Raw genomic sequence first — 27,845 nt, forward strand, 5'->3', positions numbered from 1 at the left:
GTCGCGGTAATACTATGAAAGTTTAGATGAGATCACCATATAAGTTCAAAGATGAAAAAGCCTGGAAGGAGGAGAGATAACTAGAAACGATTTGGTTGGCCGTTTTATGTGTGGATTAATTGTCTGAGTAGAGGACCTTGTGCATTTCAGGTAAAATAACAACTCAATGTTTATATCGCATTCCGCTTCGCTCCACAGGTAGTATTACATTTCATTTCATTACAGTACAACGGTTTGATTTGTTTGATCTTAGCTAGCTACATAGCCGTCTTTGTATCAAGATAATTGTGTAGTTTAGAGTAAGTATCGAGGTTTCGCTAGCCAGCTATTTTCGTTCTTCTAACGTAACGTAACGTAGTCAACACTGYTAGCTAGCCAGCTAGCCAGCTAGCCACCGAATAGCAGCACTGTAGAAACTATTAGAAACTATTACATTACAACGGAACAACGGAACGACTTGATTAGTGTAGTGTTAGCTAGCTACATAGTTGTCTTTGCTGTCTTTGTATCTAAGATAATTGTGTAGTTTAGAGTAATTATCGGTTAGCTAGCCAGCTATTTTCGTCCGCCGCACTGCCGTTCTCCTACCTAGTCAACACTGCTAGCTAGCCAACTTCTACCGAATAGTAGAAACTATTACATTACAACGGAACGACTTGATTAGCGTAGTGTTAGCTAGCTACATAGTTGTCTTTGCTGTCTTTGTATCCAAGATAATTGTGTAGTTTAGAGTAATTATCGAGGTTACCTAGCCAGCTACACTTTCAAACAAAGTCAACAACGCAGCCACTGCTAGCTAGCCTACTTCACCAGCCAGCAGTACTATATCATTTTAGTCAATAAGATTTTTTGCAACGTAAGCTTAACTTTCTGAACATTCGAGACGTGTAGTCCACTTGTCATTTTTTCCAATCTCCTTTGCATTAGCGTAGCCTCTTCTGTAGCCTGTCAACTATGTGTCTGTCTATCCCTGTTCTCTCCTCTCTGCACAGACCATACAAACGCTTCACACCGCGTGTCCGCTGCTCTCACTACTACCTGGTGGTCCCAGCGCGCACGCCACGTGGAGTTCCAGGTCTCAGGCAGCCTCTGGACTGCCGATCTGCGGCCAACAAGGCAGAGTTCATCTCAGCCTATGCTTCCCTCCAGTCCCTCGACTTCTTGGCCCTGACGGAAACATGGATTACCACTGATAACACTGCTACTCCTACTGCTCTCTCCTGGGCCGCCCAACAACCTGCCCGCTTGACCCTATCCCCTCCTCTCTTCTCCAGACCATTTCGGAGACCTTCTCCTTACCTCACCTCGCTCATCAACTCATCCTTGACCGCTGGCTAGTCCCTTCCGTCTTCAAGAGAGCGAGAGTTGCACCCCTTCTGAAAAAACCTACACTCGATCCCTCCGATGTCAACAACTACAGACCAGTATCCCTTCTTTCTTTTCTCTCCAAAACTCTTGAACGTGCCGTCCTTGGCCAGCTCTCCTGCTATCTCTCTCAGAATGACCTTCTTGATCCAAATCAGTCAGGTTTCAAGACTAGTCATTCAACTGAGACTGCTCTTCTCTGTGTCACGGAGGCGCTCCGCACTGCTAAAGCTAACTCTCTCTCCTCTGCTCTCATCCTTCTAGACCTATCGGCTGCCTTTGATACTGTGAACCATCAGATCCTCCTCTCCACCCTCTCCGAGTTGGGCATCTCCGGCGCGGCCCACGCTTGGATTGCGTCCTACCTGACAGGTTGCTCCTACCAAGGTGGCGTGGCGAGAATCTGTCTCCCACCACGTGCTCTCACCACTGGTGTCCCCAGGGCTCTGTTCTAGGCCCTCTCCTATTCTCGCTATACACCAAGTCACTTGGCTCTGTCATATCCTCACATGTCGTCTCCTATCATTGCTATGCAGACGACACACAATTAATCTTCTCCTTTCCCCCCTCTGATAACCAGGTGGCGAATCGCATCTCTGCATGTCTGGCAGACATATCAGTGTGGATGACGGATCACCACCTCAAGCTGAACCTCGGCAAGACGGAGCTGCTCTTCCTCCGGGGAAGGACTGCCCGTTCCATGATCTCGCCATCACGGTTGACAACTCCATTGTGTCCTCCTCCCAGAGTGCTAAGAACCTTGGCGTGATCCTGGACAACACCCTGTCTTTCTCAACTAACATCAAGGCGGTGACCCGTTCCTGTAGGTTCATGCTCTACAACTTCGCAGAGTACGACCCTGCCTCACACAGGAAGCGGCGCAGGTCCTAATCCAGGCACTTGTCATCTCCCGTCTGGATTACTGCAACTCGCTGTTGGCTGGGTTCCCTGCCTGTGCCATTAAACCCCTACAACTCATCCAGAACGCCGCAGCCCGTCTGGTGTTCAACCTTCCCAAGTTCTCTCACGTCACCCCGCTCCTCCGCTCTCTCCACTGGCTTCCAGTTGAAGCTCGCATCCGCTACAAGACCATGGTGCTTGCCTACGGAGCTGTGAGGGGAACGGCACCTCCGTACCTTCAGGCTCTGATCAGGCCTACACCCAAACAAGGGCACTGCGTTCATCCACCTCTGGCCTGCTCGCCTCCCTACCTCTGAGGAAGTACAGTTCCCGCTCAGCCCAGTCAAAACTGTTCGCTGCTCTGGCACCCCAATGGTGGAACAAACTCCTCACGACGCCAGGTCAGCGGAGTCAATCACCACCTTCCGGAGACACCTGAAACCCCACCTCTTTAAGGAATACCTAGGATAGGATAAAGTAATCCTTCTAACCCCCCCCCCCCCCCCTTAAAAGAGTTAGATGCACTATTGTAAGTGGTTGTTCCACTGGATATCATTAAGGTGAATGCACCAATTTGTAAGTCGCTCTGGATAAGAGCGTCTGCTAAATGACTTAAATGTAAATGTATATCCCAGGACAAATTAGCTAGCAACAGCAAGCTAGCTAAATAGGACAAATTAGCTAGCAAGTGCAAGCTAACTAGCTAAATTGCCATAAATGTTTAATGCTTTTCGACCTGCCCCAAATTAATGTCATTGGTTCAGAGTTTGTTTTGATATTTTAACCTGCGYGTTGTGATCGCGTTTGGTGTAGGGATACAAAATAAATGTATGCACGATAGCGCACGATGGCGCACGCGAGCAGCAGGATGGCGCACGCGAGCAGCAGGTTTGGGTTCCGTGTTACAGCGCTTCAGATTCCAGGCGAAGCTATCGACAAAATCCAACTCGAACGTGTACACCGCTTCGGACAGAGAGGGCAAAGATATGAATGCCCAATCGTTGCCAAATTTGTTTCCTTAAAATATAAAATAATGGTTAAAAGCCTGGGTAAAAGACTTGCTGGGATCAAAATTGGCATGAATGATCAGTTCCCGAAGGAAATTGCAGAATGGCGTTAAAGTTCTGTATCCAATTTTCAAAGAAAATAGATTAAAAGGGAACGAGTAGCTCTCGTCGTCGATAAACTATATATTAATAACCAGTTTGTTCAGAGACACAAAGACTATTCCATGGTTATTTAAAAAATTACAAAGTTCTCATAGACAAGGAAAATAATGAAACACAATTTTAGCCCGGTTAATGGATTGTAACAATACAATAAAACATATAGCTTTTTTATCTTCAAATATAACTAATTGGAACACACAAGCACTAATTCAACATGGTGAAGATAAAAACTCAGTAAACACAGTATGTGTKGTGTGTGTTTACATTCAATTCGTGCATATAGGTACATAATGCATTTCTGCAAATTTCGTGCGTTTTTGTGTGGCTTAATTCGTGAGAAAAGACACGAATTTATATGCTTCTTATTCGTGCGAAAATACACAAATTTAACCAGTAGGCTACACACAAGCCTTTGTAACAACCATATAGACGCGATAGTCTATATTTCATTTTTGTTCTTCTTAATGGCTAATTGAACGTTATGAATATACAGAAATGTTGTCTTTGTTTAACCATGTTTTAAAATGTGTAGTTGTATGCCTATATGTACTGTTTTAGACTTGCTGAACAGAATTTTTGAGAAAAGACACACATTTACTTGCGACTTAATYCGTGGGAAAATGGTTTTATTAATGCCAATGCTGTTTTCTGTGCTTGATTTCGCTTAATACTTTGGATACTGGTGCACTTGTAATCAGAAGTCCTTTTTGTCATGTAGGCAACAGTACACGATTTTCTTCATAACCCATTTAATATTTCGTGCAGCCTAAATTTCACACTTTTCTTCATAATGCATTTATTACATGTTAAACAGGTTAATGTAAAATAATGAATTATGTTGGCTCATACTTATGGCACTTCCAAGGCCTTTCCATTATGATTATTACGGTCATGTCACTCATGTTATATACTTTGGCTACTGTAACGCGTTCTACCAGTTAACAAGTCAGAAATGTCAGTTTCCTAGTACCGACTRGCACTTGAATGCAGTATTATGCTGGCTTCACATTCTCGTGGGAAATGGGAAAATGGGAAGTTGTAACTCCAACATTATTGTGTTCAAGTGCTTTTGAAGTCTGAAAAATTCTTAAACCAATAAGATTGGCACATAATTTTTTCATTTCCCACTTGTAGTTCCTATTTGGAGGGTCATTCAAGTGAAACTTCCCATTCAGAACTAGGAATTCCCGAGAACTCCGATAGTACCTGAACGAGGCATTAGTATGTGTAATAGCAGCCTACATACATAGCCTACATCTGTCTTCAGATTTATTTTATTGGTGATTTTTCCATTGAAATAATAGTATTTAATCTTCCACTACACTCTTCCGATACATTTATTTGCTGCAGACAAGATTATATTCAACAGGTAGGCATTTTGAAACCGTTCAGAGATTACTCCAAGTAATGGCACTCTTTGGGATCTTTGCCAGGGAACATTTAAATACATTATCAATGGCAAATACTGTTTTCTATGCTTGATTTCACTTAATATTTTTGGGTGTTGCGCTCATTGCAGTCAGAAAACATATGTTGGCCGATCAAAATCCTTGCGGGTGATGTTGCTTTCTCTCCCCAAGTCGTACGAGAAAATAACGGAAAACTGACCCAAGATCAGTACTGTACATAGGCAACTTCAACCCAATGTAATGCGGAGCGCGTTCCAGCTCGTCAACACAATCGGCTGCAGGGGAGGTTGCTTTCTGTGTTGTTCAGTTTATATAAGAATATCAAATTAAATGAATATAAGAAACGCTTTTCCAGGCAGTTTGAATATATTCTTATTCTGTGCAGAATCTGTGACCTACAGCACAAATGCGCATCATGACTTCAACAAAGAAGGCAACTTGGAACGTACCCGAACCTCGCATGCGATCATTCTCTTTCCCGGTAAGTGGAGTATGTAAATAAACCATGTGGTTGGAATCGCTAGTATATAATGTTATGGAGATTGATTTATTGCTTTTTACGACATTTCTCAAACCACTATGCATTTTCACTGATCTGTCAAGGTTTTCAATCAAAATCGTAGCTATAGGCCTACTCAACAGTTTCAGCTAGCTTTAGCTAGCGAGCTAGGCTACAGTCTATGGAGTTTCATGGTCAGAACAGGGTTTTGTTCTGGGCAACATCTACACACCTGATTAAACTAGTTTGAGTGGTTAATTACTTTAATCCACATGTGTCAAACTCCTACCATGGGAGGTCCGAGTGTCTGCAGGTTTTTGCTCCACCCTTGATTGATAAATGAAGGTCACAAATGACTAAGGAACTCCCCTCACTTGGTTAGGTTGTCCAGGTGTTGATTGAAATGAAAAAAACAAAAACCTGCAGAACCTCGGCCCTCTGTGGAATGAGTTTGACACCCCTGCCTAATAGAGCTAGTTCAACTTGTCTTTGCAAAGCCTTTCCAAAGACAGTTTTAGATCTTGTGGAGAAAACAATTCCAAACAATGAATGAATTGGGACCACCAGACAGCAATGCTCCCATCCACAGTGAATGTGTATCTATCCAATGGTCATCTTGTTATCCATCATTCACATTCTTTACATTTTTGTACACCACCTGTAGTTTTTGTGATGTAATCCACTTACAAATTAAGTACATCTTAATGCTCAGTTAATTTTTTTTTATTAAAATAAGTATCCTACATATACAGCGGTGAAATACAATTCTAAACTTGTTGTGTTCTGTTTACTTTCCAGGTCCAAATAAAGACCCTTCACACCTACCACCCTTCTATTCAGACCACTCAGACCTACGGCTGACACCTTTAGCCTCTATCTCTCTTTCTTTCTATCCATCCTCTTGATACAGATCTCTTGATCTATCCTCTGGCTGCATTTTAAGTAAGTGGAAACTTTTTCTCTTTTAATTCAGCTTTCTTCCCATTTCTTGTGTTTTCAAAAACCAAACCAGATTGTAGTTTAAAAATGCAAACCAACTGGAGGAGATTATTCAAAAATTATATCTTAAAATAAGTAACCAAATCCCACTGGCCCAGGTAGTGTTTCATCTGTGAACTAACGACACTCATTGCACTATGCACCTGAAGCTATGGCATGTAGCCTATATCTAGGTTACAATAGTAGTCAACAGTTAGTATGACACATTTTTACATCACAGTGTGGCATGTGGGGTAATGTTAAAGCCTCAGGCTTAGTTTTAGTACCAGGCGAGGTCCATTATCAGATCTGACCCATATGATTGAGTCATTGAAACCCATGTCACCTTCAAACACACACACAGCACTTTAGTGGGTTTGAGAAGGATCAGGGCTTGATGTTTAATGTGAACTCAACGTCAGCTCCAAAGTTGGCCAAACTCTTTATTAATTGCTATTGTTGGTATGGTTTTTATCTCACAATCTGTAGTTCTCCTTGTCCATTCACGCACCATGCCATAGTGGACCTCCCTGGTGCATTCCATCAGTCAAAGTTATGTGTATGGGGCTATTCTTTCTGACACTTTCATATCCACCTTTCATGCAGAATGGCTCCTGGCTCCAGCCGTAAGCTGTGTCCTAGTTGTAACACATCAATAGGAGTAGCATCAAAGAAGTGCAAGTTCTGTGATGCAACTATACAGCTAAAGTGTCACAACTCCCGCCAAAGTCGGCTCCTCTCCTTGTTCGGGCGGCGCTCGGCGGTCGACGTCACCGGTCTTCTAGCCATCGCCGCTCCACCTTTCATTTTCCATTTGTTTTGTCTTGTTTTTCCGCACACCTGTTTTACATCCCCTCATCACTCTACGTGTATATTATCCTCTGTTCCCCCCCATGTCTGTGTGTGTAATTGTTCGTTACGTATCATGTGTGACGCTTCATGCTGGTTTTTCGCCGGGTCTTGTTTGGAACCTGTGGTATTGTATGCTGTACATTATTTGTGTGACAAGTGCGCTATTCGCTTTTGCCTTTGGCGGGAGTGTTGTTACGCAGTTGCGTCTGACTGTTTTCCTTCTGCCAAATAAAGTGTGCCTGTTCACTCATCTCTGCTCTCCTGCACCTGACTTCAGTTAACCAGTTGCGCACACTCCTGACATAAATGTCAAGTTAGAGGCCCAAAAAATGAAGGCTACAGATAAATGGGCGTTCACGACTTCCGCCGAAGTCGGTCCCTCTCCTTGTTCGGGCGGCGTTCGGCGGTCGAGGTCACCGGCCTTCTAGCCATCGCCGATCCACTTTTCATTTTCCATTTGTCTTTGTCTTTGTCTTACACACCTGGTTTCAATTTCCCAATTACTTTTTCATTATTTAACCCTCTGTTCCCCCATGTTTGTTTGTGAGTAATTGTTTATTGTATTGCGGTCCGTATTTTGTGGTATTGTATTTTTACAACGTGTATTGTGATATTATTGAGTAAAATTGCTGTCATTACTCATATCTGCTGTCCTGCGCCTGACTCATCTCACCAGCTACACACAGACGCTTTACAGAATTACTCACCTGAAATGGAGTCAGCAGGAGCAGATGACCCCCCCCCCCCCTTTTGCGGTCGAAGAGCGCGTCCAGCAGCACGCAATCATGTTACAACGTCTGGGCACCGCCATGGATCGCGTGCTGCAGACGATGGATAGATGGGAAAGAGAAGGAGGTCTTCCAATGCCTCCACCAGCCCCACTACAGCAGGCTCCACTGTCCACCCCTCCTTCACCCGGTCCCAGCAGGATTCGGCTCGCGCTCCCGAGGGAGTATGATGGGACGGATGCCGGATGCCAGGGTTTCCTACTCCAGCTGGAGCTCTACCTGGCGACCGTCCACCCAGCTCCTTCGGGACGTGAGAGCGTGTCCGCCTTCGTCTCCTGCCCCTCAGGCAAAGCCCTGGAGTGGGCCAACGCCGTATGGAGTGAGGGAGACGCAGCGTTGGACCATTACGCAGAGTTCACCCGCCGCTTTCGGGCAGTTTTCGACCACCCGCCTGAGGGTCGAGCGGCAGGTAAACGTCTGTTCCACCTGAGGCAGGGGACGAGGAGCGCACAGGATTTCGGGATGGAGCAACAGGGCCCTGATTGATCACTACCGGTGAAGTCTACGCGAGGACATCCGTCGGTAGTTGGCCTGCCGAGACACCACCCTCACGTTGGACCAGCTGGTGGACCTGTCCATCCAGCTGGACAACCTGCTGGCCACCCGTGGACGTCCGGATCGGGGCCCATCAGTTCCATCCCCCAGCACCTCCAATCCGACGCCCATGGAGCTGGTCGGTGCTGCGTTTAGGGCGACCGGAGGAGGGGTCATTCCCTGCACTATCTGTGGCCGCAGAGGGCACACTGCTGGTCGGTGCTGGGGGGGTTCCTCAGGGAGTCGAGGCAGCAGGCAGGGCACTATCGTGTCATCCCAGGTGAGTCGGCACCAGGCTCACCCAGTGCCCCCTGTTGCTCACATGTATGTGTTTATTACATTTCCTGAGTTTTCCCTGCATTCCCAGCATAAGGCGCTCGTAGATTCAGGTGCAGCTGGGAATTTTATTGACCGTTCATTTGCCCATAGTTTACGGATCCCCCTTGTTCCTGTGGATATGCCCTTCCCTGTGCACACCCTAGATAGTCGACCATTAGGGTCAGGGCTGATTGGGGAGGCCACCACTCCACTAGACATGGTTACGCAGGAGGGTCACAAGGAGAGAATCAGTCTCTTCATTATTGATTTTCCTGCGTTTCCTGTGGTGCTGGGCCTACCCTGGTTGGTCTGTCAGGACCCCACTATTTCGTGGCAACAGAGGGCTCTCACGGGGTGGTCACGATAGTGCTCAGGGAGGTGTGTAGGGGTTTCCATTGGTGCGACAACGGTGGAGACCTGGTCTGGACCTGGTGCATCCCCTCAGAATATGCCGATTTGGCTCTCGCTGTAAGAAGAGGGCGACTAAATTATCACCCCATCGACGGGGGGATTGTGCGATAAATCTCCTAGTAGACGCAGCACTTCCCAGGAGTCACGTGTATCCTCTGTCACAGGAGGAGACGGCGGCTATTGAAACATGTGTCTCCGAATCCCTGGGGCAGGGATACTTTCGGCCCTCCACTTCACCTGCCTCCTCGAGTTTCTTTTTTGTGAAGAAGAAGGATGGGGTTCTGCGCCCGTGTATTGACTATCGAGGTATCAATCAGATCACTGTGAGGTACAGCTACCCGCTGCCTCTCATCGGCAGTGCGATCGAGTCAATGCACGGGGCGTGCTTCTTCACAAAATTTGATCTCAGGAGCGCGTACAACCTGGTGCGTATCCGGGAGGGGGATGAGTGGAAGACAGCATTTAGTACCACCTCAGGGCACTATGAGTACCTCGTCATGCCGTACGGGTTGATGAATGCTCCATCAGTCTTCCAGGCCTTTGTTGACGAGATTTTCCGGGACCTGCACGGGCAGGGTGTAGTGGTGTATATGGACGACATTCTGATGTACTCCGCTACACGCGCCGAGCATGTGTCCCTGGTGCGCAGGGTGCTTGGTCGACTGTTGGAGCATGACCTGTACGTCAAGGCTGAGAAATGTCTGTTCTTCCAACAGTCCGTCTCCTTCCTAGGGTACCACATTTCCACTTCAGGGGTGGAGATGGAGAGTGACCGCATTTCAGCCGTGCGTAATTGGCCAACTCCCACCACGGTAAAGGAAGTGCAGCTGTTTCTAGGGTTTGCCAACTACTACCGGAGGTTTGATCAGGTAGCGGCTCCCATTACCTCACTGCTGAAGGGGGGACCGGTGCGGCTGCAGGGGTCCTCTGAGGCGGACAGGGCTTTTGGTCACCTGATGGCTCTGTTTACCTCGGCTCCCGTACTGGCTTCTTTTCGAAGAAGCTCAGCCCGGCAGAGCGAAACTATGATGTGGGGGACCGGGAGCTGTTGGCTGTTGTCAAGGCTCTGAAGGCGTGGAGACATTGGCTTGAGGGGGCTAAACACCCTTTTCTCATCTGGACTGACCACCGCAATCTAGAGTACATCCGGGCGGCGAGGAGACTGAACCCTCGCCAGGCAAGGTGGGCCATGTTCTTTACCCGTTTTGTTTTCACTCTGTCCTACAGACCAGGTTCCCAGAATGCTAAGGCAGACGCACTGTCCCGGATGTATGACACAGAGGAGTGGTCCATGGATCACACTCCCATACTTCCAGCCTCTTGCCTAGTGGCACCGGTGGTGTGGGAGCTGGACGCGGGCGTTACGCACAGAGCCCACTCCCCCCCAGTGTCCAGCTGGGCGCCTGTACGTTCCGTCTGCTGTCCGCGACCGTTTGATGTATTGGGCCCACACGTCACCCTCCTCTGGTCACCCAGGCATCGGTCGGACRGTGTGTTGCCTTAGTGGGAAGTACTGGTGGTCCACCTTGGCCAAGGACATGAGGGTTTATGTTTCCTCCTGCTCGGTGTGCGCCCAGTGCAAGGCTCCCAGGCACCTGCCCAGAGGGAAGTTACAACCCCTACCGCAACGGCCGTGGTCGCACCTGTCGGTGGACTTCCTGACGGATCAAATAAGACAATGAAACATGGAAGATATGCAACCTTGATTAACGCAGCAAACAAGCTGGTAAGCTTTATTATGTTTTCCTCTAAAAAGATTTCTGCATTTCTAGCTTAGGGAAATGATAGGCCCTATGCACTTATTTGTTGTTGTCTCATTGTTGTTGTCTCATTTTAGACTGTAAATCTAAATGTTATTATTTGACTGATATTTGTTGTGTTTCTGGAAGTTATTTTGTCATTAATGATTCCAGGTACATAGGTTCCACAAGGTAGGAGTGTACCCCCTGCTACTCCTCAGCAAGAGGAAGAAGGATAAGAAGGATTCAACTTTTTCACTCCGGACGCTTTATCTGGACATGKTTCGTCAGCACCTTCAACAGCCGAAGCTAAGTAGTAACATTAACATGATGCCTTCTAATTGCAGTCGCTGTACTTATAATATACAGGAGAATGATCGCCTTATCGCCCTTCTTTATGAGGTTTTCGAAAAGCTCCCTGGTCTTTGTAGTTGAATCTGTGCTTGAAATTCAATACCTGACTGAGGGACCTTACAGATGTTCTATGTATGGGGTACAAAGGTATGGGTAGTTATTCAAAACTAATGTGAACCCCTATTGAGTCCATATAACATATTATGTGATTTGTTAAGCCAAATGTAACTCGTGGACTAATTTAGGCATGCCTTTATAAAAAATCTAAATTTTCTTCCACTTTGACATTAGAGTACACCATTTTGAGTTGCTTGTTGACAAAAAAATCTAAATTAAATCAATTTCACTCTGTCAAGGTTGTGCGCTATTGGTACGAAGTCAGGTGCAGGAGAGCAGCTAGTTGTGATCATTTTACATTTACATTTTAGTCATTTAGCARACGCTCTTATCCAGAGCGACTTACAGTAGAGTGCATACATTTTATTACATTTTTACATACTGAGACAAGGATATCCCTACCGGCCAAACCCTCCCTACCGGCCAAACCCTCCCTAACCCGGACGACGCTATGCCAATTGTGCGTCGCCCCACGGATCTCCCGGTTGCGGCCGGCTGCGACAGAGCCTGGGCGCGAACCCAGCCCAGCCTGGGCGCGAACCCAGAGACTCTGGTGGCGCAGCTAGCACTGCGATGCAGTGCCCTAGACCACTGCGCCACCCGGCAGACGGGAGATCCCGGCAGATCAGGCACACTTTATTTGGCAGAGGCACAAAAGACAGACGCAACTGCGTCCAAAAACCTCCAGCCACAGGTAAAAGTAAACAAGTGCGAATACACTCACAAATATACAAAATGTATGACAAATACATGCAACGGGTCAAAATACGATACCCGGGAGAAAACCAGTCTGGCGCATCACACTAAACACGTAACAAAACAATTTCACACAAAGACATGGGGAGGAACAGAGGAATAAATACATGCAGTGTGATTAGGGAATGTAAATCAGGTGTGCAGGGAACAAGACAAAACAAATGGAACAATGAAAAGGTGGAGCGACGATGGCTAGAAAGCCGGTGACGCCGAACGCACAAGGAGAGGAGCCGACTTCGGCGGAAGTCGTGACTGTCACGCCCTGACCTTAGAGATCCTTTATTTCTCTATTTAGTTAGGTCAGAGTGTGATTAGGGTGGGCATTCTTGTTTTTTGTTTCTATATTTACATTTAAGTCATTTAGCAGACGCTCTTATCCAGAGCGACTTACAAATTGGAAAGTTCATACATATTCATCCTGGTCCCCCCGTGGGGAATGAACCCACAACCCTGGCGTTGCAAGCGCCATGCTCTACCAACTGAGCCACAAGGGACCTATATTGGCCTGGTATGGTTCCCAGCTGTTTATCGTTGTCTCTGATTGGGGATCATATTTAGGCAGCCTTTTCCCACCTGTTGTTTGTGGGATCTTGTCTATGTATAGTTGCCTGCGAGCACTACATTAGCTTTGCGTTTCGTTTTGCGCTTTATTGTTTTCTGGGAGTTTCATTTAAATAAACATGTGGAACTCTACGCAAGCCTTGGTCCATTCATTATAACGATCGTGACAGTGACACACTCCAACGTTGTAACACAATAAAATGTGAAGAAATCCAAAGGCTATGAATACTTTTGCAAGGTACTTTATGTAGTTTAAATATTATATTTGAGAGGAGAAGGCGCTTGACCAACATGATTTTTGGTTGCACCTAATCTCACAAAACCCATTGAAAGGGATAGGTGCAACCCTTGTTYACGATTATTTATTGAATGATTTATTTTCTATTTCTGCTTAAAAACATGACATTCCTTTTTATGTTTTCTTTCTTGTCTTACAGTGGCAAGAAATCTCCAGTTCAACCTACTTTATGCACAAATGTATTCCCTACTCTCCCTTCACATGTATCCCTGTCAATCATAAATGTTTGGTCAAATTCACCATTGAAACATGCATGGAGCATCAGCATGCCAACCATTTGATCTCAATCAGTTTCATGAGAATATGCATTTAGATATTCTTCATATGAAGTGAGATACAAAAGTATYGCAACAGTGACACATTTTTTGTTGTTTTGGATCTGTACTCCAGCACTTTGTATTTGAAATTGTACAATGACTATGAGGTTAAAGTGCAGACTATTAGCTTTAATTTGAGGGTATTTTCATCCATATTTGGTGAACCGTTTAGAAATTACAGCACGTTTTGTACATAGCCCCCAGATTTTAGGGGACCAAACGTATTATACACCCCTAGGAAACCTTTGTTGTAAGAGGTCAACTCTGGTCACAGAGTCCTCAAAAATATGTTTTGGTTGTTTTTTGTAGCCCAGTCTTATGGCTTGGCACAAATCATCCTATGCATGAATTAGACATCATTATGCAATCCCATACCCCTGGTGGCCATGGGGTGCTCAGTAGCACCACCAACAGTTGACTTTTTCACAAATGTTGATGATTTTTTWAAATCAAGAATAGATGAACATATCCAAACGTTATTTGACATGAAGGTTTAGTAAGGGGACCTTATTAAATCAAAAGAATCACACGTCAATAGTTATGACGAAAAACACATTTCAAAAAGTGCACTACTTCAGACATTGAATTGGCATGTGCTGATGCAGTACAGCGTTACGTATGTCCTAATGAATGTACATATCACTCTACACATCAATTAGAATGATATTGGCGAAGATATTGATAAAGAACCAACCGGTTAGGGTTAGTAAAAAACTACAAAATGGCGCCACATTTGTAGTTCACAACTTTTCCGTTTTCTGTAACATAATAATTTATCTGTTACATCAATTATTTATTGGAATCCGAAATCTGTTTACGACATTCAAATGAAAGTAACATTGCGCAAGAATAATTTATGAATAGTTAAAAAATGTAATCAGAAACCGTCTATTACGTCACGGGCATTGCGACGCACATAACCAAAACAAACTGACCGGACGACCCAACCGAAGACGTGGCCAAACGCTGTAACCACACAGATATATATACGTGTGTGTTCAAAATTCTCCCACTATGTCAGACCTGCCTGCAGAAGTTTCATTTAAAAAAAATCTAATCTAATTTTAATAATAATACGGTGTTGCTAATGGTAGCGTTAAGAGTATGTCACTTGCAACTGGCCTGTTCAGGATGGGACAACCCCCATTTCAATAGGAACATTTCCAAGTTAGCAGCTTAACACACAAGGGCTATGCATTATTCTTCCCAAAAGATGTCATGGGTCATAATTGGGTCAGCATAATAAAATACAATAATCACTTCAATCATGCTGTCCATACTTTTGATGATTCATTGCGAGTGCCTGTAGATTCTAGGCAACATTTTTCAACTAACCTGTTTCATCTGCAGCTGATGGGAGTCAGTTCTTGTACTCAAGTACAAGTAAAGTAGCCCTCTCGAAAACTACTTGAGAGTAAAGAAGTAACTGGTCAAAGTACTCAGTAAGCATTTGTACATCTCATACATACTTAAGGAATTGTTGACTTAAAAGCCCATGACTAATGTACTGATGTAGCTCCATCAGGATGCAAATTATTACTTGAAGACGAGGATAACCTTTTTTAGTTTTTTATTAACTAAACTAATAAGCACACACAAACACAGTACATTACAGTTTAACAATGTTTAAATTGGAAATCACCAGGTGAAACAATAAATCGTTCTCCCCGCCAATGGTTCTGTAAAAAGTAGAGGGATGGGGCTGGAGAAATGTAACCATAGTTTAAACCATGTTTCGAGGCTAAAGTCCAGTGGTGTCAATCTCATTCCAATGAGAGCCTAGTGTCGGCTGGTTTTWGTTTTTTCCTAAACCAGGTGAGGGGAGTTCCTTACTAATTAGTGACCTTAATTCATCAATCATGGGAGGAGCGAAAACCCGCAGACACTCGGCTCACCCGTGGAATGAGTTTGACACATGCTAGTGTATGTTTACATTTACTTTGTTTACAAACATTGGAGTAAAAAATATATATATATTTTGGGATCTGATGGGTTACGGCAGTTGAACTATGTTCATGAGGCATTTATAAATTATATTCTTCAAGAATCCAAAAGTGGATGTAGCAACTGCAGATTGGCCATTTAAAGGGGTGCATCGGCACCTGGTCATGTAACCGGGGCAAAAGCAGTAACAGACGAGCGCCCTTCTCAAATCTGTGTCACATGATCACATTGTCAACAAGGAAGAAACATAAAAGTTTATTTTCCATAAAATGTTCAAACAATTTTTCCTTAGGAAGGCAGATAAAGCACATATGCAAAACAAATGGAATCACTTTTCACCCAGTGCAAACTGCACCCACCCAAACGAACACCTTCAGACTGTGATAGATTTTTGTCATCAGAGCTGTAGTGGATGCTGTCATAGATGTCATCTAGGTCCTCTTCCAGGAGGTCATCTATGAAGTTATTTTTTAGGAGGGCGGTGTCTTAGCCCATAGCGTTGCTGTATATCATTTTGACAGTCCTGGTGTCTTCTGAGGCTGCTGACTCTCCTCTGAAGCATGGAGAAGGGACCTCTGCTCCCAGCTTCCGACTGATACAATTGCCAGCCTAACACCAACAATCGTAATGTGTAGGGTAAATACAATGAAGTATTCCTTAAATACAATAGCAATTACAGGGTGCCAACGTCAATTGTACATATTAATGAAAGTTCCCCTACTTTGCCTGCTTAGGTCAGGTGCCACATGTGAAGCAAGGTCTTGCACATTCTCCGATTCCCTCTTTAGGCTTTCCCAGTGCTGCTTGACTTCCTTTAGGACAATTAACTCTTCCTCCTTCAGCCGTCTCAGGAGCATCACCCGGTCAAAGGCTATTTTCTTTGTGAGTAGGTCAGCTGTAAAGTCATAAGAATGCAATATGGATTTGTAACTTTAATGGCAGTGCTGTCTGTTTGCGCAACTGAACAAACACAGATAGCAAAACAGAAACATAGTTATTGTGACACACAAACATACTACTTACTTTGTCCATGCAGCTCCCAAGGCCATGCATGAAGGTCTGCAGATGGTATTGCTGAATCTGGTACAAGGGTGTTGTACTCCTCTATGGCAGCTGTCAATTTGGCCTTTTCTTCCAATATCTTTCTGTGCAGAGGGTCTTGCATCCATCTGTCATCAAAACAAAAGGCGAATGGAATTATTTGTTACATTGCATGGCTTTGAAATGAAAGAGAAATTAAGTGAGTGCAATTCAATATTCATGAAATTTAACAAACCTGCCTGACGGTAGAGGTTCTGTTTGGTTATTCTGTGGCGGCAGACAGCAACTTTGGTGTTAACGGGACAGTGGTTAGGTTTTTAAAAATCTGGCTGAGGGCGCTGAGCTACCCCCTGTGTTTGCTACAATGGAGATCAGAAGTTGGAGATTGACTGTAAAAAAAACAAGCACTTGTAAAGTGTGTTGCATTTCTGAACAGAGGGAGTGGTGTAACGACCCTGGACTTGAAGAGAGAGGATCACCATCTCTCCAGAATKATATGTTTTTATTGGAATAGTGTATAACGAGTCTGCCTTTGAGCCAGATGGCCCGAGGCCAGTCCTATTTCACAGATTAGGAGATACACAGGAAACGTACATGTTTAGTCTTTGTATGGACATAGTTCACAAAGTCAGACACATCCTCATCCTTGCAAATAAATACACCATCAAAGAATCCTTTGTCATCAGCCCTTGAAAGGATACATGAAATACATTATATATGACATATGAAATATCAATCAACCTCAGTAACTGATTGTGGGACACATAACAATGTTGGTAATTAATTTCATTACAAACTCAAAAACATTTAAGATAAAAATGATCTCAACTGTATTTGAAAACGTTCACACTGGACAAAGAAAAGACAAACCTTGTTTGGATTGTTTAAATGATATAGAGTACGGTGTTATTTGATCAATTACGAATAGTTTTACATACCCTGTTTTGAATCGATACAGCTTCTTGTTCCCATCCACTGACACGGCAAGCATGCCGGGGGAACAGGGGGAACATATCGCAGACTTGATCAATTTCAGAGCGGCAGTACGTCCACTCAAAGAAGCATTTTTGAAAAGTGTCCTCACAGATCATTCCGTTCTGGTAAGAGAAAAATACATATGGGAAATATATGAAATAACTTACAACAATACTATAAACAAAACGTACTATAATTCACTATGGCTGACTGGATTTGAGTTAAAGCAGGGCCAGTGCATAGTGTTGCCAGCAAAGCAGGTGAAAGCCAACACAAAAGTAGGATGAGTACTTATGTTGTAAAGAGCAGGAAATATTGGATGCAAGAGGGACACATCAGGGATTGTAACGTTCTTTGCTTCACGGAAACATGGCTCACTCGAGAGACGCTAACGGAGTCGGTGCAGCCAGCTGGTTTCTTCACGCATCGCCCCGACAGAAACAAACATCTTTCTGGTAAGAAGAGGGGCGGGGGTGTATGCCTTATGATCAACGAGACGTGGTGTGATCATAACAACATACAGGAACTCAAGTCATTCTGTTCACCAGATTTAGAATTCCTCACAATCAAATGTCGACCGCATTATCTACCAAGGGAATTCTCTTCGATTATAATCACAGCCACGAGTAATATATTTATCCCTGGCGCGAAGCAGCACCACATCGATCGGCCCTGAACGAACTTTATCTGACTCTTTGTAAACTGGAAAACCACACACCCTGAGGCTGCATTCATCGTAGCTGGGGATTTTAAAAGGCTAATCTGAAAACAAAACTCCCTAAATTCTATCAGCATATCGATTGTGCTACCAGGGCTGGTAAACCCTTGGATCATTGTTATACTAACTTCCGTGACGCATATAAGGCCCTCCCCCGCCCTCCTTTCGGAAAAGCTGTCCACGACTCCATTTTGCTTCCAGCCTACAAACAGAACCTAAAACAGCAAGCTCCCGCGCTCAGGTCTGTTCAACGCTGGTCCGACCCAATCTGATTCCAGTAAAGACTGCTTCGATACAGGTGGATTGGAATATGTTCCGCATGCGCCCAACACAACATTGACGAATATGCTGATTCGGTGAGCGAGTTCATTAGAAAGTGCATTGACGATGTCGTACCCACAGCAACGATTAAAACATTCCAAAACCAGAAACCGTGGATTGATGGCAGCATTGCCGTGAAACTGAAAGCGCGAACCACTGCTTTTAACCAGGGCAAGGTGACAGGAAACATGACCGAATACAAACAGTGTAGCTATTCCCTCCCCAAGGCAATCAAACAAGCTAAGTCCCAGTATAGAGACAAAGTAGAGTCGCAAATTCAACAGCTCAGACACAAGAGGTATGTGGCAGGGTCTACAGTCAATCACGGATTACAAAAAGAAACCAGCCCCGTCGCGGACCAGGATGTCTTGCTCCCAGACAGACTAAATAACTTTTTTGCTCGCTTTGAGGACAATACAGCGCCACTGACACGGCCCGCTACCAAAACCTGCGGGCTCTCCTTCACTGACCACCGAGGTGAGTAAAAATTTTAAACGTGTAACCCTCGCAAGGCTGCAGCCCAGACGGCATTCACCGCGTCTCAGAGCAGACCAGCTGGCTGTGTTGTTTAAGGACAATATCAATCATCCTTATCCCAGTCGCTGTTCCCACATGTCTTCAAGAGGGCCACCACATTGTTCCTGTTCCCAAAGAAAGCTACAGGTACTGAAGCTAACAAGAGCTACCCTATACCGTACACTCACCTTCCGCAGTCAAGCTCCGAAGCTGCGACGCAGTAGCACAGTCATCGCCCTCACACCCTACCTGACACCCTAGACCCACTCCAATTGCTTACCGACCCAATAGGTCACAGACGACCAATCGCAACCACACTGCACACTGCCCTAACCCATCTGGACAAGAGGAATACCTATGTGAGAATGCTGTTCATCGACTACAGCTCAGCATTTAACACCATAGTACCCTCCAAACTCGTCATCAAGCTCGAGACCCTGGGTCTCGACCCCGCCCTGTGCAACTGGGTCCTGGACTTCCTGACGGGCCGCCCCCAGGTGGTGAGGGTAGGTAACAACATCTCCACCCCGCTGATCCTCAACACTGGGTCCCCACAAGGGTGCGTTCTGAGCCCTCTCCTGTACTCCCTGTTCACCCACGACTGCGTGGCCATGCACGCCTCCAACTCAATCATCAAGTTTGCGGACGACACTACAGTGGTAGGCTTGATTACCAACAACGACGAGACAGCCTACAGGGAGGAGGTGAGGGCCCTCGGAGTGTGGTGTCAGGAAAATAACCTCACACTCAACGTCAACAAAACAAAGGAGATGATTGTGGACTTCAGGAACAGCAGAGGAGCACCCCCCTATCCACATCGACGGGACAGTAGTGGAGAAGGTGGAAAGTTTTAAGTTCCTCGTGTACACATCACGAACAAACTGAATTGGTCCACCCACACAGACAGCGTTGTGAAGAAGGCGCAGCAGCGCATCTTCAACCTCAGGAGGCTGAAGAAATTCGGCTTGTCATCAAAAGCACTCACAAACTTCTACAGATGCACAATCGAGAGCATCCTGTCGGGCTGTATCACCGCCTGGTACGGCAACTGCTCCGCCCACAACCGTAAGGCTCTCCAGAGGGTAGTGAGGTCTGCACAACGCATCACCGGGGGCAAACTACCTGCCCTCCAGGACACCTACACCAGCCGATGTCACAGGAAGGCCATAAAGATCATCAAGGACAACAACCACCCGAGCCACTGCCTGTTCACCCCGCTATCATCCAGAAGGCGAGGTCAGTACAGGTGCATCAAAGCAGGGACCGAGAACTGAAAAACAGCTTCTATCTCAAGGCCATCAGACAGTTAAACAGCCACCACTAACATTTAGTGGCCGCTGCCAAACATACTGACTCAACTCCAGCCACTTAATGGGAATTGATGGAAATTATGTAAAAATGTATCACTAGCCACTTTAAACAATGCCACTTATAAATAATGTTTACATACCCTACATTACTCATCTCATATGTCAATGTATATACTGTACTGTATATCATCCACTGCATCTTGCCATCTTTATGTAATAACGTATCACTAGCCACTTTAAACTATGCCACTTTATGTTTACATACCCTACATTACTCATCTCATATGTATAGACTGTACACTATACCATCTACTGCATCTTGCCTATGCCGTTCTGTACCATCACTCATTCATATATCTTTATGTACATATTCTTTATCCCTTTACACTTGTGTGATAAGGTAGTAGTTGTGGAATTGTTAGGTTAGATTACTTGTTGGTTATTACTGCATTGTCGGAACTAGAAGCACAAGCATTTCGCTACACTCGCATTAACATCTGCTAACCATGTGTATGTGACAAATAAAATTTGATTTGATAACAGATAAGGGCATGGCAGGACAGTGGTGCAGGAGGCTAACACATACTGTAGCAAGAGACCTGAAGTTTTAACATAGTTGTAGTACTGGAAATACATTTTGTTACAACACTTTGTGTAACATAACTAACATATTGTTAACCTGAAGTCATACATTGGTAAAGCTGAGTATAATTGATTGTTCCCTGCCAAAGAAGCCAGGTTTGCACACACTGTAGCAGGGATTTTGTCTCACTCCTCCATACAGACCTTCTCCAGATCCTTCAGGTTTCGGGGCTGTCGCTGGCAATACGGACTTTCAGCTCCCTCCAAAGATTTTCTATTGGTTCAGGTCTGGAGACTGGCTAGGCCACTCCAGGACCTTGAGATGCTACTTACGGAGCCACTCCTTAGTTGCCCTGGCTGTGTGTTTCGGGTCGTTGTCATGCTGGAAGACCCAGCCACGACCCATCTTCAATGCTCTTACTGAGAGAAGGATGTTGTTGGCCAAGATCTCACGATACATGGCCCCATCCATCCTCCCCTCAATACGGTGCAGTCATCCTGTCCCCTTTGCAGAAAAGCATCCCAAAAGAATGATGTTTCCACCTCCATGCTTCATGGTTGGGATGGTGTTCTTGGGGTTGTACTCATCCTTCTTCCTCCAAACACAGCGAGTGGAGTTTAGACCAAAAGGCTCTATTTTTGTCTCATCAGACCACATGACCTTCTCCCATTCCTCCTCTGGATCATCCAGATGGTCATTGGCAAACTTCAAACGGGCCTGGACATGCGCTGGCTTGAGCAGGGGTACCTTGCGTGCGCTGCAGGATTTTAATCCATGACGGGTAGTGTGTTACTAATGGTTTTCTTTGAGACTTGTGGTCCCAGCCTCTTCAGGTCATTGACCAGGTCCTGGGTGTAGTTCTGTGCTGATCCCTCACCTTCCTCATGATCATTGATGACCCACAAGGTGAGATTGCATGGAGCCCCCGACCGAGGGTGATTGACCGTCATCTTGAACTTCTTCCATTTTCTAATAATTGCGCCAACAGTGTTGCCTTCTCACCAAGCTGCTTGCCTATTGTCCTGTAGCCCATCCCAGCCTTGTGCAGGTCTACAATTTTATCCCTGATGTCCTTACACAGCTCTCTGGTGTTGGCCATTGTGGAGAGGTTGGAGTCTGTTTGATTGAGTGGGTGTACACGTGTCTTTTATACAGGTAACGAGTTCAAACAGGTGCAGTTAATACAGGTAATTGTGGAGAACAGGAGGGCTTCTAAAGAAAAAGAAACAGGTCTGTGAGAGCCGGAATTCTTACTGGTTGTAGGTTATCAAATACTTATGTCATGCAATAAAATGCAATATAATTACTTAAAAATCAATGTGGGGCCTCCCGGGTGGCGCAGTGGTCTAGGGCACTGCATTGCAGCGCTAGCTGTGCCACCAGAGATTCTGGGTTCCGCCCTAGCTCTGTCGCAGCCGGCCGCGACCGGGAGGTCCGTGGGGCGACGCACAATTGGCCTAGCGTCGTCCGGGTTAGGGAGGGTTTGGCCGGCAGGGATATCCTTGTCCCATCGAGCACCAGCGACTCCTGTGGTGGGCCGGGCGCAGTGCGCGCTAACCAAGGTTGCCAGGTGCACAGTGTTTCCTCCGACACATTGGTGCGGCTGGCTTTCGGGTTGGATGCGCGCTAAGAAGCAGTGCGGCTTGGTTGGGTTGTGTTTCGGAGGACGCATGGCTTTCGACCTTCGTCTCTCCCGAGCCCGTACGGGAGTTGTATGATGAGAGAAGATAGTAATTACTAACAATTGGATACCACGAAAAAGGGGGTAACATTTGATTTTTTAAGTAAAAAATATAAATAAATCATACAATGTGATTTTCTGGAATTTTGTTTTAGATTCCATCTCTCACARTTGAAGTGTACCTATGATACAAATTACAGACCTCTACATGCTTTGTAAGTAGGAAAACCTGGAAAATCAGCAGTGTGTCAAATACTTGTTCTCCCCACTGTACCTATTTCTTCATCAATGTTTAAACTGGAGTGGATTCCAATCCACTGGTCCTTGTCTCTAAAATAAGATATGCAAAAAAGGATTAGACTTAAAGGGGCATTCAGAAGTTGATAAAGCCATTTTGGACTTATATTAATGATATATACCCATTGATTCTAGAAGATTAGAATTTATTAATGCCTCATGAGTTTAATTCAACTGTTGTAACCCATCAGAGCCAAAACTATAAGCTTGTTTTAGTCAATGTTTGCAAACAAAGTACATGTTWAAAAAAAACACTGTATAGCCTTAAAACATGGTTAAAACTATTATTTTAATAACATTGATGGTAAGTTATTGCATCCATAGCTCTGTCAATAAATTGAAAGTGGTTACATTTCGCCAACCCCATCACTCAGCTTTTAACCAAAACGGAAGGGGAGTGTGCTTTGTTATTGTTTCAACTACCGATTACAGATTTAATAAAAATACAATAAATTAATTACAAGGCCACTGAATAACAAGGAATTKTAAAGATTAATATATTCAATCGCAGCGTATCCTAGTGGTTAGAGCGTTGGACTAGTAACCGAAAGGTTGCAAGTTCGAATCCCCGAGCTGACAAGGTACAAATCTGTCATTCTGCCCCTGAATAAGGCAGTTAACCCGCTGTTCCCCGGTAGGCCGTCATTGTAAATGAGAATTTGTTCTTAACTGACTTGGCTAGTTAAATAAAGGTAAAATAAAAAATCAATACCTGATTCTTCCTCCTCAGTGACTGGCCCAAAATGTTGCACTAGTCTTGATGTACTGGCCCTTGGAGCTGAAAAAAAAAAAGATAATAAAAAGGTTTTTAATTCAAAAAATTTGCTGGAGTTCTGACTCTCCTTTCGTTAAATATGTATTTTCACCAGAGACAGACAAAAGATAGACAGGGAAAGGTGGGATCAGACCTGCATGTAATGTATTATGTGCTGTGGGTAGATGGTACTAGACAGGCCTATGGCACGGTAACAAACGTTTGATATGCTATGATACAGTGTGTTTGAAAGGAAAAAGTCACATCAGGGACCAATCAAATTAAAGTGGATGTATTGCTTTCCTGGTTTGAGGAACAATCTGTCCTCTCTCATCCCTTTGTCTCCATCTGAACCTAATCCCTGGAGGCTTGTTTGTCTTTTTCTTCTTATTTTCCTAAAAGGTGCATTTCAAATATCATGGCTGGCCCACTAATAAAAGTCTCCCACAAGCATGGCTTGCTTGTGCACATATGGAGCACAAGCAATCATTTTATTTTCACGTAAGGTGAAGTGATTTGTTAGCTGAGGAAAGGCACCTGCAGTAGACCCACGTTCTGGCTCACTCACACAGCTAACATGTGTAGAAGTTCACAAGGATGCTAACAAGTGCACCCTTGTGCCTCATGCTCAATGGGCAATATCATTGATGCCCGTGTTCAGGTCATATCACGGAGTCTACGTTTAAATTCACATTTGTGCCACATGGGGTCTTCTTTGACAAACAAAAAGCAATGATAAATCATAACGCTGTGGTGCTGGGGTTGTGTTGGGAATATTTGTGCACGTATGGGAGGGGTTACATTACCGGTAATGTACGACTTGTTACATTACCTGTTCTGGGTTGAGCTCCTCAGCCAGCCTTTTTGCCTCATTAATGGCCTTGTCCAGTTGGGCTTGTGGGTCCTTCTCTTAGTTGAGCTCCTCAGCAAGGCGTTCTACCTTTTTAATAGCCTCATWCAGTTGGTCTTGGGGGTCCTCAGAGGCCATACCATCTCAAAAGAAACAAAGAGACAACTTCCAATCCTAACACATTCCTTCACATAGTAACCTCCCGTCTATGAGAAAAGCTGCATATCATTGATAGCGTGTGTGTTTTACTATGTCCTGCACGTAACTAAATGTCTTTATCATCCTCCACACGCAGACTGACTGATCTACAAATCACTGCATAACAAATACATATTTATTATTATTATTACTTGCAGATCAGTCAGTATGTCACCATTTACCAACAATGCACTATTAGTCTGTCACTTTCTTTTTCATGTTGTTCTATGACATGTGTGCAACTCCAGTCCATAAAGGCTACAGTGTCTACAGGTTTCGATCAATTTAGATCATTGACTAGTTAGGACCTCCCCTCACCTGATTGTCTGTCTTGACAGGATTTCATCAACTCCTTTACGTCCCTCCTCGGGTCCCTCTCTCCTTCTTCCAAGGAGATGTCACAAGATGAATACAGAAAATCTATAAACAAATGTCACATGACCGGATGAGGTAACCATTATTGTTCTTCTTGTAGAGTAGGCTAGGAGCTTTCCGGTGTTTTGCTGCACGTCACAGGTCGACGCAGGTATTGCACTTGATTTATCGTTCTCATAACCGTAGGTGCAGCCAAGTTGAAATCGAAAGCTTTCTATCTATTTCGCACTGACGGTAATTTTAACACRGAAAGTTTCTAGTGAAAAGGTGCTTACACTCAGAGCCATGTATTTACACTCAGCCAGCTCATAGTACAATTCCACCCTAGCCTTAGAACGGGTTAACGTTTTGTTAATTTTGGTTGGCCAACAAAATTTAAATTTACAACGACAACATACATTTCCCAAAATGTTATACGAAAAAAAAAAATGTTTTGGTATTGATGGACAATGGCAAGGCTGCTATTGTATTGTCAGTTAAATTCTGGTCAATAAAAATGGTTTACACATTTTTGTAAGAAATACATGGAACTACAACCGAATAAAACACCATTAGCCATCATGCATTGCTTACATTCATTCTATACTGAAAAGTCTGTTCAGAAAAATCGAAAACAGTACATATAGGCATACAACCACAATGTTTTAATAGGGATTAAATAAAGACAAAATATCTACATATTCATAACGTAAAATAAATAAATAATGAAATACAGGTTATCGCGTCTATGGTTGTTGCAAAGGCTTGTGTGTCGCCTACTGGTTAAATTCGTGTCTTTTCGCACGAATTAAGTAGCACATAAATTCGTGTATTTTCGAATTAATTGTACCACACAAAAATGCACAAAAACGTACGAAATCTGCTGAAATACATGTTGAGGTTGGGCTGAACCCGGACGACGATGAGCCAATTGTGCGCCGCCCTATGGGTCTCCCATATTGTTTTAAATATTACATTTTTTATTATCAACAACAAATCAATACATAAAGTACATGAGGGAACACAAGTACATATAGATTATATACAATGGACAATCGAGCTAGGGGGTACAATATGACATTACAATTACACAAGGACCTTAAGGGACATACATATACTTACAATTCTAACAGCTTTTTTGTTAGTAGAGTATTTAACAGTCTTAAAATACAGTTCAATTTCTTTTTGTAGGGTAAGAAAATTTGTTTTTTTTGTTTTTAAATTTACATTTGTGTATATGAAATTTGGCCAAAAGAATAATGAAATTAATCACAGAAAAATGTTTCAGCTTATTTCTATCGTATGTAAAGAATCCAAACAGTACATCTCTCCACAATAGTGTAAAATCTTCATAAATGTGTTCAATTATAAACCTACTGATATCTTGCCACAGTTWTCTTACATGCATACAATGCCAAAAAAGATGCAACACTGTTTCTGGGTGGTCATTACAAAAGGAGCAATTTGAGTTTATGTTTTCCTTAAACTTCTTCATATAGTGGTTGGCAGGATAATATTTATGAATAATTTTAAAGGAAACTTCTAAAGTAGGTATGTGTGTGGCAACATCCAAACTTTTTTCCAACAGATATTATCAATAAATCCATTCCAATAAGGCATGACATAAGGTATAGATACAACATCCTGCTGAAACAAGGTTCGTATCGCTCTGTTGATGAATGGACCAAAAGAGAAACAAATCTTTCCTACTGATGAGTCAACAGGGTCAATAGAAGGTAGGTTCTGAGGGTCAGGTCTTGACACGTTCCTGAATAACATAGCAACACCCAAGGGAATGGCATCTAAAACAATTGGAAAATCTTTAGGTGTTACAGGGACCTTGTAAAGTGATAAGAATTCCTTATAACTGAGTAAAAGACCCTCTGCATTTACTAGTTGGCTCACCAATAGGATATTATTTCGGAACCAATATTCTAAAAACAAAGGAGTATTTTTATACAATATATCCCGATTATTCCATATATAATATCTGTGTGGAGAAAAATGGTGTTTATAAATTAAGGACCGTGATAAGAAAACCTGCCGATGAAAAGCAGAAAGTTTCACTGGAACTTTGTCAATATTATAATTGCAAAACAACATGAAGTTAAGGCCACCAAAAGTAGAGAAGTCATGATGAGGAATAAAATTCCAGATAGAAGTGGGTCTTCTTAGGAATTGTTTTATCCAATTGATCTTAAAAGTATTATTTAAAGTAGTAAAGTCCAGAAAAGTTTTCCTAATGTAATGGGTATGGTTTCTCCAAAGAAAGTTGAAAAGCATCTGGTCTATCTCCTTGCTTATTTTACTGTCAAGATATAAAGATAGAGCGCCATATGTTAGTCTAGAGATACCTTCAGCCTTGGTTATTAGGACTCTACCTTTTAAAGATAAGTCCCTCTGTAGCCATTGATTTAGCTTCTTCTGGTTTTATTTTAATAAGAGGGTTAAAATTTAGTAAGCCTCTAGACTTCTGATCCTTTGTAATGGTTATGCCTAAATATGTAAGTTCTTCTTTTATTGGAATACCATAATATGAAAGTGTCACACAATCTTTGACAGCTATGAGTTCACATTTATTAATGTTAAGATATAGACCAGACGCTTTGGAAAAGGATTGTATCACATTGATCGATATGGGAATTTGGTTAGCGTCTTTCAGAAAAAGTGTAGTATCATCAGCCAGCTGGCTTATTGTCACGATTGTCGTCAGGAGAAGGAGAGGAGGACCAAGGTGCAGCGTGGTAAATGTTCATATTTTTTATAAAACAACTGAACACTGAACAAAACAACAAAAACGACAAACGAACAGTCCTGTAAGGTGACGAAAAAAACACCAACCAGAAAATAATCACCCACAACTCAAAGTGGGAAAACAGGCTACCTAAATATGGTTCTCAATCAGAGACAACGATAGACAGCTGCCTCTGATTGAGAA

The 27,845-nt window shown here is 43.8% G+C and overlaps 2 long non-coding RNA genes across 3 annotated transcripts; one reads left to right on the top strand and one right to left on the bottom strand.

Annotated features, from left to right (window-relative positions):
- The first annotated feature begins 4,600 nt into the window (after positions 1 to 4,600).
- On the top strand, positions 4,601 to 11,201 carry LOC139023453 (uncharacterized). Its single transcript, XR_011474575.1, has 3 exons — positions 4,601 to 5,324; positions 6,141 to 6,284; positions 11,137 to 11,201. It is a non-coding gene; the product is annotated as an uncharacterized lncRNA (long non-coding RNA).
- A 3,717-nt stretch (positions 11,202 to 14,918) lies between these two features.
- Positions 14,919 to 25,254, bottom strand: LOC111956287 (uncharacterized). Of its 2 annotated transcripts, none has more exons than XR_002876241.3 (9): positions 24,872 to 25,254; positions 24,338 to 24,498; positions 23,464 to 23,529; positions 22,729 to 22,784; positions 17,289 to 17,447; positions 16,586 to 16,739; positions 16,333 to 16,478; positions 16,031 to 16,204; positions 14,919 to 15,918 (listed from the first exon to the last, which is right to left on the bottom strand). It is a non-coding gene; the product is annotated as an uncharacterized lncRNA (long non-coding RNA). The 2 variants fall into 2 exon arrangements; XR_002876242.3 differs by having other exon boundaries at positions 16,586 to 16,709; positions 24,872 to 25,253.
- Positions 25,255 to 27,845: the final 2,591 nt, after the last annotated feature.

This window comes from Salvelinus sp. IW2-2015, linkage group LG32, assembly GCF_002910315.2.
Source record: "Salvelinus sp. IW2-2015 linkage group LG32, ASM291031v2, whole genome shotgun sequence".
NCBI lineage: Eukaryota > Metazoa > Chordata > Actinopteri > Salmoniformes > Salmonidae > Salvelinus > Salvelinus sp. IW2-2015.